This window comes from Dendropsophus ebraccatus, chromosome 10 (genome assembly GCF_027789765.1).
Source record: "Dendropsophus ebraccatus isolate aDenEbr1 chromosome 10, aDenEbr1.pat, whole genome shotgun sequence".
Lineage (NCBI taxonomy): Eukaryota > Metazoa > Chordata > Amphibia > Anura > Hylidae > Dendropsophus > Dendropsophus ebraccatus.
This window is the reverse complement of record NC_091463.1, coordinates 78517828-78533743: the sequence shown is the minus strand read 5'-3', so window position 1 is coordinate 78533743 and position 15916 is coordinate 78517828. Positions and strand designations below refer to the sequence as shown.

At 44.8% G+C, this 15916-nt stretch overlaps 1 protein-coding gene across 5 annotated transcripts in view; it reads right to left on the bottom strand.

Moving 5' to 3' along the window:
* The window catches only part of SIPA1L3 (signal induced proliferation associated 1 like 3), a 140932-nt gene that overhangs the window by 62658 nt on the left and 62358 nt on the right, over nucleotides 1-15916 (bottom strand). The window contains exon 1 of one of the 5 annotated variants that reach the window (XM_069943511.1): nucleotides 8592-8741. The exons of the other annotated variants lie outside the window; for them this stretch is intronic. The gene's annotated coding sequence lies outside the window, so the exon portion shown is untranslated. Of the gene's footprint in view, nucleotides 1-8591; nucleotides 8742-15916 lie in introns of those variants that run through there. 5 annotated transcript variants of the gene reach the window in all.

The window sequence follows — 15916 nt, the reverse complement described above, 5'->3', positions numbered from 1 at the left end:
GGACAGGACACCGCAGCAGTCATTGATTGGCTGAGCAGGCTAATTCCCACCCACTTGTGACGTTCAACTTGGGTTGTGATGTACCTGGAAACCGGAGAAGAGGGCACCTGGTGGGGTACAGGAGCCTGGTGATGCAGCGCAGTGTGTACACAGAGACAGGTGAGTATACTGTCTTTTTAAATTTCCTCCCATCCACTGCCCATAATGATTTTTTGCCCCTCATCCACCAGACTTCTCCTTTAAAGGGGTTATGCATGATTTTTATTTATTTATTTTTTAAAGGTACTTCTTTTAATCAACTGTTGTGAGAAAGATAAACAGATTTGTAAATTAGTTTTATTTAAAAAAAAAATCTCAAGATAACGTATCAGCTGTTGTATGTCCTGCAGGAAGTGGTGTATTCCTTCCAGTCAGCTGCCACCTCTGTCCATGAAAGGAACTGTCCAGAGCAGGAGAGGTTTTCTAAGGGGATTTGCTACTGTTCTGGGCAGTTCCTGACATGGACAGAGGTGGCAGCAGAGAGCACTGTGTCAGACTGGAGACAATACACAACTTCCTGCAGGACATACAGAAGCTGGTAAGTACTGAAAGACTGAAGATTTTTTTTTTTTTAAACAGAATTTACAAATCTGTATAGCTTTCTCAGGCTGCACTGTACAATGACATGTCTGTTTTTTTTTGTTTTTTTTCTGCGGTCCAGGCTCCAGGCAAACTTATGGACTGGGGAATATGCATTGGCCCATACTATAGAACAGGTCCTATAAAAAAAAAAAAACATAGGTACTATACCTCTACTATGTAAACAGCTATATGCAAGGAGGCCAACAACAGGTGAGAATCCCCCTTCAAGGCCAGCTTTCACTGAGCGATTACCATAACAATTCCTTTGTTTCCAAAGGATCATAACAACTGCTCATATAAATGCACAAAAAGATCAATGTGTCTTTGTTGGAGGAGTTTACAGGGTTTACATTATCTTATGTTAGATTACTGTACTGTGTCTGGAGGAAAAAATTCACACATGGCAGAATACAAATCAGCAGGATAAGTAGGGAAAGCTGAGAGATTTCAGCTCTGAGGCTATCAGAGTTGTGAATGAAGCTCTGGATTATAATACACACTGTAATGTAAGGACCAGTACAGATAAGCATTGTAGAGTATTTACAGTGTATATTATATATTTATTCAGATATCATTGAGAGGAGGACACACGCTCCAGGAGGGCGCACTCCTCCACTCACTTGTGAAGAGGGTAAGAGGCGCCATGACATCCTAGAAGATCAGCAGAAGTCTCTTCTTCGGGAGGAGAAGTAACAATCAGAAGCATTTCATCTCCATTTGATCTGAATAATTACTGAGCAATGAGTGGGCGACAAATGACTTAACCAGCGATCCTCGCCTGAGCGCAGCTCCGAAGTGGGAAACACAATCATTTCATTCTTCTGCAGGAAGTAAAGCCGGGACGGGCTCTTGGGGAGGTCAAGAGGACAGGGAGTGGGAACCGCAGATCTTACGGTTACATTACTGAACAATGACGCCAGGGTGACCCCATCCGCCAGGAGGAATGTGATATCCTCTAAACACATGGCAATCCAGCACCGTCCACACCTTGTACTGACCAAAGGGATGGCACCGGCGGCTACGCATCCCATGGTGGGTTCCAATACTGTACAATGTGCACTCCCCACATTACTGCCTATATCAGGCATGTCCAAAGTCCGTCCGGAGGGCCATTTGCGGCCCGCGTTCCGAACTTTTACGGCCCCCCAGGTATCCAGCTTGCTATTATCTGCCTGTGTTATAAAGCATATAGCATGTAGCATGTAAAATGGTCGGCCCTCGCACATGTTCACTTCATCAAATTTGGCACTCTTCGAAAAAAGTTTGGACATGCCTGGCCTATATGAAGACACACCATGCAGATTTTCTGCAGCAGAAAGGAAGAAGTGGATGCAAACGTAATAAAAGGGGTTATCCAAGATTAGAAAAAAAAATCTAGTTGCTTTCTTCCAGAAACAGCGCCAGGTGTGGTATTACAAGTCCGCTCCATTCACCTCAATGTAACGGAATTGCAACACAACATTCAAATGGCAGACAAGCGTGGTGCTCTTTTTTTGGGAATTTTTTTTTTTTTTTTTTTTACAGCCCCTTTAAGGGATAAGTGCAGCAACTGTTATAGTCTGCCTTTGGTTCTGCTGCAGAAAATCTGCGGTGTATCTGCAATGTGCGTCCTTAGCCTAAAGCTCCTACGCAGTCCTATATATTACCATAGTAACCAACCCTGCGCTGTCTCTTCCTGCAGTCATACTCCCCTCCATTTGTCCCCTACTGAATGTAGGTAAACCATTGGGGATATGCATGGCTGCAGGATCAGACAGCTTGCAGGGTTGTATCATGAAGATGCTGTCGATGGAAAATTGTAGACTTTAAAAAAAAAAAAAAAAAAAAAAAAAAACATCTGACATATTGAAGTGACACATTAAAAGTTTTGATCGGTGGGGGTCCGGGTGCTGAGACCCACGCAGACAGAAGTGCTCCGCTCTGTGCCAATCTACTCTGCTCCAAGTTTCTAGACTCTCTATAAATCCTCACACCGCCCGCGCCATTCTGCAAGCAGAGCAGGAACGAGCAGGCTCATCCTAGCAGTCAGTATGGGACCCTGACCCGCCACTCAAACTTCTCATATATCATCAGCATGTCAGAAGCTTTTTAAAGTCAGAGTCCCCCTTTAATTAGCAAATTTATAAAAGTATTTGAGCAATAAGGAAATTAGTACATAGGCGAAGGAATCTTGACACACAGCGGCGTACATCGATATATAGTATTTTTGCTAGTATCACGACATATACTGTACACTGACAATGTAGGGCAATAAACAAGATGTAAATGGGGCCTAAGGCCCTATTCACACATCAGCATTCCTGTCCTTAGTTGCGGATCCACAATTAAGGACATGAAATCGGATCAATGTATTTTAATGCCCCACTCATCTGTAGAAGTGTACAAAGCCATAATCCGTGCTGCAAAAACCCCCCCGCAAAAAAAAAAAACGGACAGGCCCTAAAGAGGACTGAAATTCTTCCACGGACACACCAATAGAACTCTATGGGATCTGTATTTTTAAACATTGATATAGGTTTGGACCTAGAATTGTCAGGCACCGACCGCACATCGCTACGTGTAATAGTGGTGCGCGGCTGGCGGCTGATGATTTGCAAAGTGCATACATTACCTATCCATGGTCCAGGGCTCCTCTTACGATCTGCTTCTCTCCGTGTCCCGCACGCTGTAGCTTCAGAGCGGCCTGTCTTAGCTGACAGGCCGCTCCGCCAATCACTGGCCGGGACTGTCTTTTTGGCTGTCTTGGCTGACAGGCCGCTCTGAAGCTGCAGCGTGCGGGACCCGGGGAGAAGCGGACCACAAGAGGAGCCCTGCAGCCTGGATAGGTAATGTATAAAGTTTAAGCAAGGGCTGCAAGGACATCAGTAACTATGTCCATGCAGCCCTTGTTAAACGATTATCGGGCCGTGTAACAGGCCCAGTAAACGAGCGCCAATCTAGCAGATCAGCGCTCGTTTACAGTTATTAATAACTATTAATAATAGTAACCTAAGAGGATATACATCACTTTGGGCAGATATTCAATGGGTTCAACTGTTCCTACTAATTCGGCATGTACTAGATGTTTCTATCAATATATCCTGGTAGGGGATAACCTATAGACACATATAATACTACCGTATGACCTTCAGAGATGTTGGAGCTCTTCATTCATGGGGACTTATTGGGGTCACATGTGTTCTGTCATTAGGCACTAAACTAAGTGATGGAGTGAATGGCTTCAGGGGGAATTTACAGACTAAGTAGCCGCTCCCAGCAGGGAAGAGACAGGGGATCGATTACTGAAACCTCGGCCTGTTTTAAGAGCTCTATCGTGCGGTGATAAATGGTCTCGATGGGCTATGGCTTCCTCTAAAATGGGAAGGAGCAGACGCTAATGTAACAGGACAGAGACTATTGAGTAAGTAAAGCCAGGCTTGTAATTAAACACGCGACCCAAAAATGTGTCTAATATTTCATACAGCTGGGATGAGTGATTGGGCAGAGTGCCCACTTCCTGGTGCCCATCACCACCTGCCACCAGGCACAACCTCCGCACAATATTAATACTTCCATTATGTTTTGCACTCAGACTTGTCAAATGTAAAAGATAAAATACGCGGCACTTCCCACACTGGTTGAGTTTTATATAACTTATAGCAGAGTGAAACGCGTTGGCCAACGTTGCCCCTTAATTCCAGATTAGGACGGGCAGGACATATTCTGTATGTGGGAATGATGCAGTTTGGGGCAGGGAAGGGGAATCTTTGGCTCTCCTCACCTTTCCACTCAAATAATTTACATATCAATGAGCGGAGAGGCGCGGAGAGCAGAGGCCTGGTGTAAAGTAACAAGGAGGCGTTCCCAAGCCTCTGAACTGAAGGAAGCTACAAAACTTCCTCACTCCCCCTCCCATCCCTGACTCTGTTAGGGACTCAAGATGAAAACATGGCCATTTTCTTAATCACTATAGGAGAGCATAACTGGATAAATTTTAAATGTTTTACCAAGACACAGCATGCATGCCTCCTCCCTTCCTGCCCCATCTGGTTTACATACAGGGCTTGGCTTCCAGCACCGAGCCCTCTGTGAAGGCAGGGAGGAGAGCATGATGCGGCTTGGCAACGCCTCCTTGACACCTGAGCTCTGCATATGATCTACAGCTGACAGTAGTGATTCCCCACCAAGCAGGGAACCTAAATCTGCTCACACATATCAGCTTCTTGCTGGTGGATCCCACAGCATGGCCCGCCTACAGCCTAATATAAATAAACAAGGATCCAACTGGGCTGTGTTATAACCCATCTGGTTCTTTGTTTTAGATGGAACCTTTCTAATATATAAGTGTAAGTTCAGCAAAGAGGAGTTAACGCTTTAATAGCCACCGCAAGCCTTAAAATATATGTAGCGCTTATTTCGCCAACGACATACATTGGGAAACTCTGCTAACTTTTCTCCTGTTTGGAAAGTATTTCTTAAGTAAACCGAAACGTGAAAGGTCCTCTTCAAATATCCTGCTGGCACCCAGACCAGACTCCTGTATCCTTTATTATTTTATCCAATGAGACAGCTGGCCGCAGTATGGAAAACAGGGCTGGGTGAAACTACATGGCGCTTAACTCCACCTGTATAATCCATCAGTCCACTGGTAAACAGTAGCCGCCACCACTGAGAGTTTCCTGCCTGTTCTGCCCGCGCACCCCAGTAATACAATGAGCTGTCTAGTTAAAGCCGTCTGCTACCTTCATCAGGAGCGCGAGGGGTTAAGCCATCTGATACTCTATAAAGGGAGACAATGCAAGGCTGTAACTCTAGAACACCCAGACAAATGGTTTTTCAGAGAAAAGCACATGCTATACCAAATGTGTGGGATACATAAACATCCACCAGCGCACCAGTCTTCTCACTGTCTAGAGACTGCGGCCCCACCATAATGGCCTTACTAAAAAAAAAATTGGACTAGAAAGAAAGCGAGAACCTGGTCTGCCTTTCCTTGCACTTTTGTCAATACCATGATAATGTGGGGCAGACTGGTTGCTATGGATGAGATGCCCGGCAACCAAATATAAAAGTTCCTGGTTGTTAGACAGTGTGCCCTTGGCATCCAGTCAACTGGTTAGATGAAACCTGACTGGGCACTCTCACTCTGCCATTAAGTCGTATGACAAAGTAACATACATGCTCGACCACCATTGCATACATTGCCTCCTTGCAGTCGTCTGGTGGTGATGAGGAATGGGGGGCTTAGAACTCCTATACTTGCAGTCGGTCAGACCCTCCCCAATCTAGTGTTTAATCGCCTATCCTGTCAATCATAAAAGTATATACCCAGAAGTGGGGTCCCCCAACTGACAACCCCTCTGGGAACTGTAAAGGCGGCCATAAAACTAACCCAACTAGACAGAATAATATACTGCTAGGAAATTGGGTTAACCCCATCCATATCCTGGGTGGGGTTGAACCACAGGAATAAAGAGGGTTAAATACTACACAATCTGATGATTGATTTCATGTCCTTGGGTCGTTGCACAGGACTGACTAGTATTGGAAGCATCGACATGTAAGAGCAGGTCTCTGCTATAACGTATGTCACGTAATATGTGCTGCTGAAAGGGTTAATCCTCTATAACTGAAAGTACAAGAGGAGTTAAAGCCGCCACCGCCATCCCCGGATTGCAAGCTTCTGATTACATATTAAACACAGAGAGAGGCAAGAAGAGGAAAAACCAGCTGAACTTGCAGCGGGCTGGGCGGCACACACAAAATATCAGATTTTCTGTCCAAGCGCATGGAGTGTAAACAGTCTCCTGTAGGAGGAAAGCGGAGGTGAGGGTAAGGTTAGAAAAATATATATACACATAGCGCTCCCGACTCCGCCCCGCACCGGTGAGCTCCCACTGCCTGTCCCAAGGTCACCTCTCTAAATCCTGCTACCTGTTACTCTGCCAAGACAATGGCGCACCATAAATACACAAAGAATCTCTAATAAGACCACCGTGTATCTCCCCCAGGGGTAATCCCCCAGCTTTCCCACAAACAATCACCGCCCAAGAAGTCGTCTCTGATCAAAATTTCTGTCTGATAGTTGGATAAAAGATATTTTGTCTACAAACGAAAGAATGTTCTCAGAAAGATTGTTTGTCGATCACCCCATCATGTATGTAGTGGCCGATATGGACAAAAACGGGTTTGGCTGCGTTGGTGAAACTATAGGTCACAACTGCTGTTCAATCATCAACCTAACATGTATGGTCACCCTAAGGGCCCTATTCCACCGGACGAATATCGTTTACATAATCGTTAACGATTAACGATCTCAAATGACCGCTATTGCGAAAGACCTGAAAACGTTCACTCATTTTCATGGAACGATAATCGTTACTTAAGATCGTAATTACGATCGTTTTTTCTTCGCTAATTATTCGCTATTGCGTTCGTATCTATTGCGAACGACCGAACAATGTCTTAATCAATGCGAACGTTTTGCGAACGAGCAACGATAAAAATAGGTCCAGGTCTTATAAAGTGATCAACGATTTCTCGTTCGGTCATTAATCGTTAACTGCATTTCAACCAATTATCGTTTAGATTCGAACGATTTAATGATAATCTGAACGATAATCGTCCGGTGGAATAGGGCCCTAAGGGTCCTATTCCACGGTCCGATGGGGGCCTAATCAATAATGTAAACGAGCGCTAATCTGCTAGATCGGTGCTCGTTTACTGGACCTATTACATGGCCCAATAATAGTTTAGCGACGGCTGCAGGGACATTGTTACCGATGTCCTTGCAGCCCTTGTTTACACCATACTTTACCTAAGCATGTTGCAGGTCTTCTCCTGCGCTCCTTCTTCCTCCCGGTCCCGCATGCAGCAGCAGCTTCGGTGCGGCCTGTCTGAGCTGACAGACACTGCAGCTGTCCTTGCCAGTGATTGGCTGAGCGGTCTGTCAGTGAAGACAGGCCGCACCGAAGCTGCTGCTGCGCACGGGTCCGGGAGAAAGAAGGAGCTCAGGAGAAGACCTGCAACATGCTTAGGTAATGTATGGTGCTTGTTAAACCGTTGGTCGCCCGCCGGTGGTCGGTGCCTAATTATTTTAGGTTTGAACCTAAACAAACAATCAGCCAATGACAGGATCAGCGGCTGATCTTTGTCTCTATTTCACGGAGCGATAATTTTCCGAATCAGGCAGATTTGGCAAATTATACCTCCGTGGAATAGGACACTAGGACTATCAGGACAATTCTTGCCTATTTACTGCTGCAAAAATTAACGTCAACCATGATCAGGGTCAACCTCCCCGAAGCATGACCGTCTAAAAAATACTCAGAATTTTCTTTTTTATTTCTCCAAAAATTTCTCTGAGTTTCCTTTAAAACCACACACAATCGCACCACACCCTGATTCTTCTCACTTTTTAATAGTATCAACAGGTTTAACCCAAAACGCTCTACAAAAGAGTAAAAAGTCATTTTTTACAATAGGCCACATGCTAAATTTTTGAGCAACTATAGAATACATGCTGACGTATGATCTGTAAGATCTGCTGAACATTGCCGATGCATTTTATCTTATAAAGTCCTTCTGCTCTCCACATGTTTTGGTTCCCTGAACGCTCTGCTGTATCTTATTTGAGACTTCTTCAGGGAATTGGAACATATGGAGAGCAGAACAAGATAAAACGAATCGATAGCCGCGGTTCAGGTTCATCAAATCTTCCTGTAAATTTACAACTATCAACCTGGCAATTGTGAAAATAATGACGACTGATCTCGGCTGGACTGGCTAAAGAACGGTTCGGTTTATGGCTAACCCCATATGCTGGAAATACAGCGTCAGTCGTTGCCCGTCTACTGTAAATAAAGTTGTAACATTCTTTACAAGGTGTCTTCTATTCCTACCAACGCTCTATAAATTCACAGAACTCTCGGGGGGATGGAGTTTTGCAATACGTCCCTGAAGGCAGAGATTTAATAAAAACACTGAAATACCTTAAATATTCTTGGTGTTACAGATACATTCCGCCCGCTCATTTCCATGCAGGTGGAAAGCTCGCAGCTTGTAGTATTCTGAGAAATGTCTGACGGCGGGGCAGAGAGCGAAACTTTACTGTGCGCTATGGAAGACCTGAGACCTACAGAGGAAACCCGCAGTGTGTTATGACTGGGATGAGACTGATACTATCAGTCTGCCATAAAGCAACGTGACGGCCGCTGTACTTTCACCTGTCCTGAGTCACGTGCAACGGGTCAAACGCCTGTGGTGAGGAACGGAGCAGTCCCCTTATAGGATATCCATGTAAAATTCCAACACCTACATACCCCAGCACCTGTATACATAGATTTGTCCTCAATTTAGCTTACACCGCTTAGAAAGGGTCAGACATAGGAGATTTACTACTGCTCCAATTCTAGCTGTAGTCCTTACACATGAAGCTCTATAGGAGATGATCCCTGGTTTTGGCAGTGGGTCACCACAGCGGCTTTGCGTACCCTGGATATATGTCAGCTGACAGGCTCTGAACATATCTGCTAGTACTTAAAAGGGTGCAGAGAGGGTGGAGGCGCTGACTGACTCACACAGCCAAAACGTACATCCTGCTGAACGCGGGGAGAACAAGGACACCATAGTGCGGTCATGTGTAGTCAGGAATGCTAACAGTCTCCGCACATGTATGAGGGCATGGAGCTCTCTGCTGATCGCTTCATCTGCTCCAAAACACACTCTGTGCATTGCCTAGTATACAGTAAGAGAAGGATACATACTGTATATAACTCACAAAGCAATATGTGGACTATACAAGACATAGGAACTACTAATGTGGAGCAGCGGGGTGGGCAGTGGGTAGCACTATTGCTTTGTAGTGGTGCGGGGGTCCTGGGTTGAAATGTGAATTATCTTTTTACAGCTCAGTAGTCAGCATTACTGTCCTGAGCTTGAATCTGAATCCTTAGATTGCATGGCTCAGTGGTTAGCATTATAGACCTGGGTTCTAATCTGAATCCCTGAGTTAACTTGGCTCAGCGGTTAGCATTGCTGCCCTGGGTTCGAACCTCAATTCCCATGTTTGTATGGCTTAGCGGTTAGCATTGCTGCCCTGGGTTCAAACCTCAATTCCCATATTTGTACGGCTTAGTGGTAAGCATTGCTGCCCTGAGTTCGGACCTCAATTGTGATTTTTGTATGGCTCAGTGGTTAGCATTGTTGCCCTGAGTTCGAATCTCAGTTCTCATGTTTGTATGGCTCAGCAGTGACATTACTGTCCTGGGTTTGAACCTCAATTCTCATGTTTGCATGGTTCAGTGGTTAGCATTACTGCCCTGGGTTCAAACCTCAATTCTCATGTTTGCATGGTTCAGTGGTTATCATTACTGCCCTGAGTTCGGACCTCAATTCTCATGTTTGTATGGCTCAGTGGTTAGCATTGCCACCCTGGGTTCAAACCTCAATTCTCATGTTTGCATGGTTCAATGGTTAGCATTGTTTCTCTATAGTGGTGGGGGCTCCTGGGTTACCATCTGAATCCTTGTATTTTTATAGCGATGTTGTCCTGGGTTTGAATCTGAATTCCCATCTTTGCCTGGCTCTCTGTGTTTCGGATGTGAATTCCCATGTCTGCACGCCTTTCCTCCAGCTACTCCGATGTCCTCCCACACGCCACAATTACACTGATAGGTTAATTAAGAATTTATACTGCGACTCCCAATGGGGACGGATGTTACTGATGCACTTAGCTGTATAAATTAATAAGAAATTGGAAACCTAACGATGCACATATATTTATGTGTAGACGCTGCCCGAGTTCCGCACCAAAGGATGGAAGATAAGTAAACAGAAGCACTGTCTGCTAGACACCCATCTAAAAATAATGTGTGTGGTCCCAACAGGACTGTGAGGAAAGACCACAGACAAGTGGGCCACAAGGGTCTCCCCTGTCCTATACTCCAGTACTGATGCTGGATAATTGACAAGTGCCACTATGCCCCTTCTTGGGACTCGTATGACTGGTCGCTAAGCTCAACCTGCCTGGAAACCCCAATTGAGAGGCAGGGTATTGCCAGCAACCAGTGTTGGCCTATATGTCCATTGACAGCTTGTTGTCTAGGTTACCGACCACCTCTCTGCTTTAAAAGCAGTGGTCTGGCTGGTGTATATGTAGCTATAATTCTCAGGAGAAAAACCAGACATGGTCGCACATCCATATACTGTACTTATCACTGATCATACATTCATTTAGCAAACTTGCCTCCTCCTGATGTGGCGATTCTTTCCCTCCTGTTGTTGACAGCTCGTTGTCTAGGTTTTGACCACCACTCTGCTCTAAAAGCAGTGGTCAGGCTGGTGGTTATATAGCTATAGTATACATATTGTACTGTATATGTATACTCTAGACATCTATATTATAGTTTTATATACACAATAATTCTCTGGAGAAAAACAGACACGGTAGCACATCCATATACTCATCACTGATCACTCCTCAGCACTATATACTACTAACAACAGGAGTTAGTCACATTTTGAGCATACGTGTGGGTCTCTAACTAAAAAATGGCGCAGCCCTACATGGCGACCACCACTACAACAACAACAGCGCCAGAGGGGGGAGCGCCCCAATCACCCAGCAGCCCCAATGTTGCCTGACATATCCCTCCTGGGCTCTGGGTCACACCACACCCAGACACCGTGCCACCACAGCAATGGCGGCCAATGGAACCACACCACACAGACAGAAGCAGAGTGGAAAAAAACTGATTGGTGACAGGGTCGCTTCCCCCTTTGGTGCTGCTGTTGTTGGGGCGGTGGTCGCCACGTGGGGCTGCGCCATTTTTTTTTTGTTAGGGACCCACGCGTATCAGGAACCTTGACGTGGTGTGTGGGCTTATGTCCTTTGATCAAAGTGTGACAAACTCCTGATGTTAGTAGTATATAGTGCTGATCAGTGGTGAGTTTATGGATGTGCTACCATGTCTGGTTTTTCTCCAGAGAATTATGGTATATATAAGTATAACATAGATGTCTAGAGTGTACACATACAGAACAATATGTATACTATAGCTATATATCCACCAGCCTGACCACTGCTTTTAGAGCAGAGTGGTGGTCGGTAACCTAGACAACCAGCTGTCCACAACAGGAGGAAAAGAATCGCCATATCAGGAGAAGGAGGCAAGCTTGCTTAATGAAAGTATTAACAAAAATATTTATTTGATGAGTCCTGCAAGATTATCTATATTAGTTGAGATAGGAATACCCTTTTAAGTCCCAGACTGGCACTAAGGCTCCGTTCACAGGGAGCAAAACTGGCGGAATTCCTAGGCGGAGAGTCCCGCCAGCTTCCCTGTCATAATGGCACTCTATGGGAGGCTTGCGTGCCTCCTCTCTCCGTATTGAAGAATTCACATGTCCATTCTTCAACACGGAGAGAGAAGGCACACGCACCTCCCATAGACTTTCATTATGACAGGGAGGCTGTCGAATTTCTGATGCGAAATCCCGCCAGTTTTGCTCCGTGTGAACGGAGCCTAATCTGGCAGAAAGAGAAAAGCAGCCGACACTTCATTCACCATCTGCCTTATTAATCAGATTTTTCCAGTTATGTCAACTTTGCACAATGGTAGCACAAAGTATATATATCTGAGATGTATATGTATATTATCCCAGATACAAGTTTTCGCCACCCAGTGAAACGCAGGCCGGACAGTCTGCAGCATTATACACAGACACGTATTGTACAGAGCGGGGTACTATATAAGTCAGTTCATGCGCAGCTGGCGGAGGGCGGGAACGCAGCGCCTATCTGTGCAATAAAAACAAGCGCTTTGAAATACAGTCTTGAAAGAGAGACGCAGGGATTAAGGGGACAAAGAGCTATTAATGTAGCATATGAAACCCTGTCACCGTGATATTCACTAGAAAAGGACGAGGGAACTGGGGCTGCTAATAAAAACGCAACAGTCCTTTCAGACGGATCCATGTTATTTGAGGCCCTTCTTGGAAAGCACAGAGTTGGGAACGTCAAGACAAAGCCCCATTGTGAGGGATATGTGGGGGAAGGAAGTAGATCGGTGTCAAATAATTGACTGTTTGACAAACCCTTTTCTTGCAGTGGAAATGACTGTAGTCCCAGAACAAACACAAGAAGAATTTACAAGTCCAAAAGTTGTGGATTACGTCGAGTTTTTTTCTTCTTCTTTTCTTTTTTTTTTGCAAACAAAAAACACTTGTTGCCTAATGTACAAGCTTTGGTAACAGAGATACCAATAAGCGGCCTACATTAGTCTAGTATGGACAGGTATCTAATTCATGTGTGTCCCCCAATATACCGGTCCCGTCTTCCTCTTCTCCTCACGGTCCTGTGTCTGGGTGTAACGGTCACACAACAGGATTCAGGGCAGATGCCACACTACATATCTGCTGCCTACGGATGGGTCTGGGACCTCAGCGGCGGACTATAATACATCTACTTTGGGTGTGTGGGGCTCGCAGTCGTCCAAAATGGACATACGGGTTCTGGGGTCGTAATGTTGCAGTCCATCCAGCCAATCAGTGGCCGCAGTATTGTCGCTCCCCCCTCCAGCCTTAATCGCTGATTGGCTGAGGAGTCTGGATAATGACACCTCCACAGAACCTAGAAATAGACATACCGGGGGAGAGATTTATCAAACATGGTGTAAAGTGAAACTGGCTCAGTTGCCCCTAGCAACCAATCAGATTCCACCTTTTATTCTTCACAGACTCTTTGTAAAATGAAAGGTGGAATCTGATTGGTTGCTAGGGGAAACTGAGCCAGTTTCACTTTACATCATGGGGGAGATTTATCAAACTTTGTGTAAAGTAAAACTGCCTCAGTTGCCCCTAGCAACCAATCAGATTCCACCTTTCATTCCTCACAGACTCTTTGGAAAACGAAAGGTGGAATCTGATATATAACTTTCTGACACCAGTTAATTAAAAAAAAAATCAGCTGGAGTCCCCCTTTAAAACTGAAACACAATGTTCATGCTACTGTCCCTTTAATTGCTAACACTCTTTGTTCGTGATCATTCTGGTAAATGTGTAAAGATGAAAAGTGAAAGGGAGCGGACAGGAAGTCTTACACATATCAATAGAGCGTTGTGCATCTCTTGCTCTTTAGGGGTCCCATAAAACAATCTAATCACCGGCTCTTCCCAGACGCCATCTTCCTGTATTCTTATGATCGGATGTTTAGTTTCCTTCTAGTGAAGCCCCTGGGGGAATATACTGGCACTGGGTAAATAAGGAATACGGGTCCTTAGAGGTCATCGAAATTATGCCCCGGGTGGGCAAATAATCTTCTAGTAATAAAACGCTTGAACAAAGAGTCTATTCATTGCAAAGAACCAAAACATATATTATTTCACAGACTATGATTTAGCTTGTGGTCATATGGCCAGCCTGGAAGTCACTAGGAGATATGGTAATGATCACCCCGGGAGCTCTAAAGCTGGCTTCCCCAAGCTGGGTCCCTCCAACTGTTGCAAAACTACAACTTCTCTCATCCATGAGGGGAGTTGTAGTTTAGCAGTACTAGGATAGCAACAGGTTGGGCTCCCATGTTATTTTAAGTGTCTTCTGTTATTATGACATGTTGTAGTTTTGATTAATCAGGATTTGACTGCTCAGACCCCACAGGGAGAAGCGCATAACTAAGCTCTTCTCTCCATATCCCTGCAGTCTCAGCTTAAAGGGGTTAACCAGCGAAAATCTTTTTCTTACAAATCAAATGGGTTCAGAAAGTTATATAGATTTGTAATTCACTTCTATTTAAAGATCTCAAGTCTTCCAGTACTTATCAACTGCTTTATGTCCTGTAGGAAATTTTTTCTTTCCAGTCTGACACAGTGCTCTCTGCTGCCACCTCTGTCCATGTCAGGAACTGTCCAGAGCAAGAGCAAATCCCCATAGAAACCTCTCCTGCTCTGGACAGTTCCTAACATGGACAGAGGGGTCAGCAGAGAGCCCTGTTTCTGACTGGAGAGAATAAACCACTTCCTGCAGGACATACATCGGCTGATAAGTACTGGAAGGCTGGGGATTTTTAAATAGAAGTAAAATACTAATCTATACAACTTTCTGAAATCAGTTGATTTGAAGGAGTTAAAGGAATACCCCTTTAACAAAGTCCAAAAGGTTAACTTTTTTGGCTTTTGTGGGATGAATGCTAGCCTATGGTTACATTCAAAGTATTTGCTGGCAGCTTTTTTTTTTTCAGTGAGAAACCAGTCTAGGAGACAAGGAGTGAGGATTTGGGGTCTCCGCCATAAACATTTCAGGTTGGCAGAACGAAGATGATGAATCCACAGTTGCTGAAGACGAATTGGCGGGCCATTCATTTAGTTCAGTGAAAGTTGTTCTGCTTCCTAAGTTTCCCGATTCCCTGCAGGATTCTGGAATCTTCTTCCAGACTTCAACAGGGATTCGGAACACTTGGAAAGTGAAAATAATTTAACTAGACTAAAGGAATCAACATGGGGGTCATTATAGTCAGATTTATAGAACCTTACCGCAGGTTTGTAAATTCTAGCATATCAGACACCTCCAGCAACACTTCTACATTCCACTAACTTATTTCGAGTATATGGCCTACTTTCAAGCATTAAAAAGAAAAAAAAAAACAAAAAAAAACTTTTGGACACATCATTAACATATATCTCAAAAGTTTGGATCTAAAGGAATCTAAAGGAACCCAAAATACTAGATAGAGAGAGAAGCACACAGCTAAGCACTTCAGCAAGTCAGGCTCCATAGACTCCCATCAGAGAGACAGGGAAAGCAGCCAGCTGGAGGGGAGGAGTGGTCAGCCATGTGCTCCTGCCAGCTCTATCTAGTAATCGGTGGGGGGGCTGACCCTGACACATCAAAACTTTTAGCGTTTAGCAGTGACTATAAATTGGAAAACCTCTGGTTGATAGTCTATATTCTAATTCAATCTAAAATGCAGAGGGGAGTGCTGTATTAATTAGTACAGGCGATTTCATGGTTCTCTTATGGAGAGGGGAGGGGTTGAGTCAGATGGGGCACCAGACCAGGACAACAAAGAGTTAATTTACAGCTACATCACCAGGCTCTCTCCTCGGAAGTCAGCACTGACCTCTGAATACAATCTTTCACAGCTCCCACTGAGTAATCCTTTGTTCTCTGCCGCCGACTAATCTCCCTGCTCCCCCCTCCCCTCTCCATAGGACAGACGGGGCACGACTGATGTAAAAGAGTCGAGATTTCCTGATAATGAGCAGTGAATGAGAGAGAGAGAGGGGGGGGGGCCTTGGGGAAAGTCTTTTTGAATACAGAT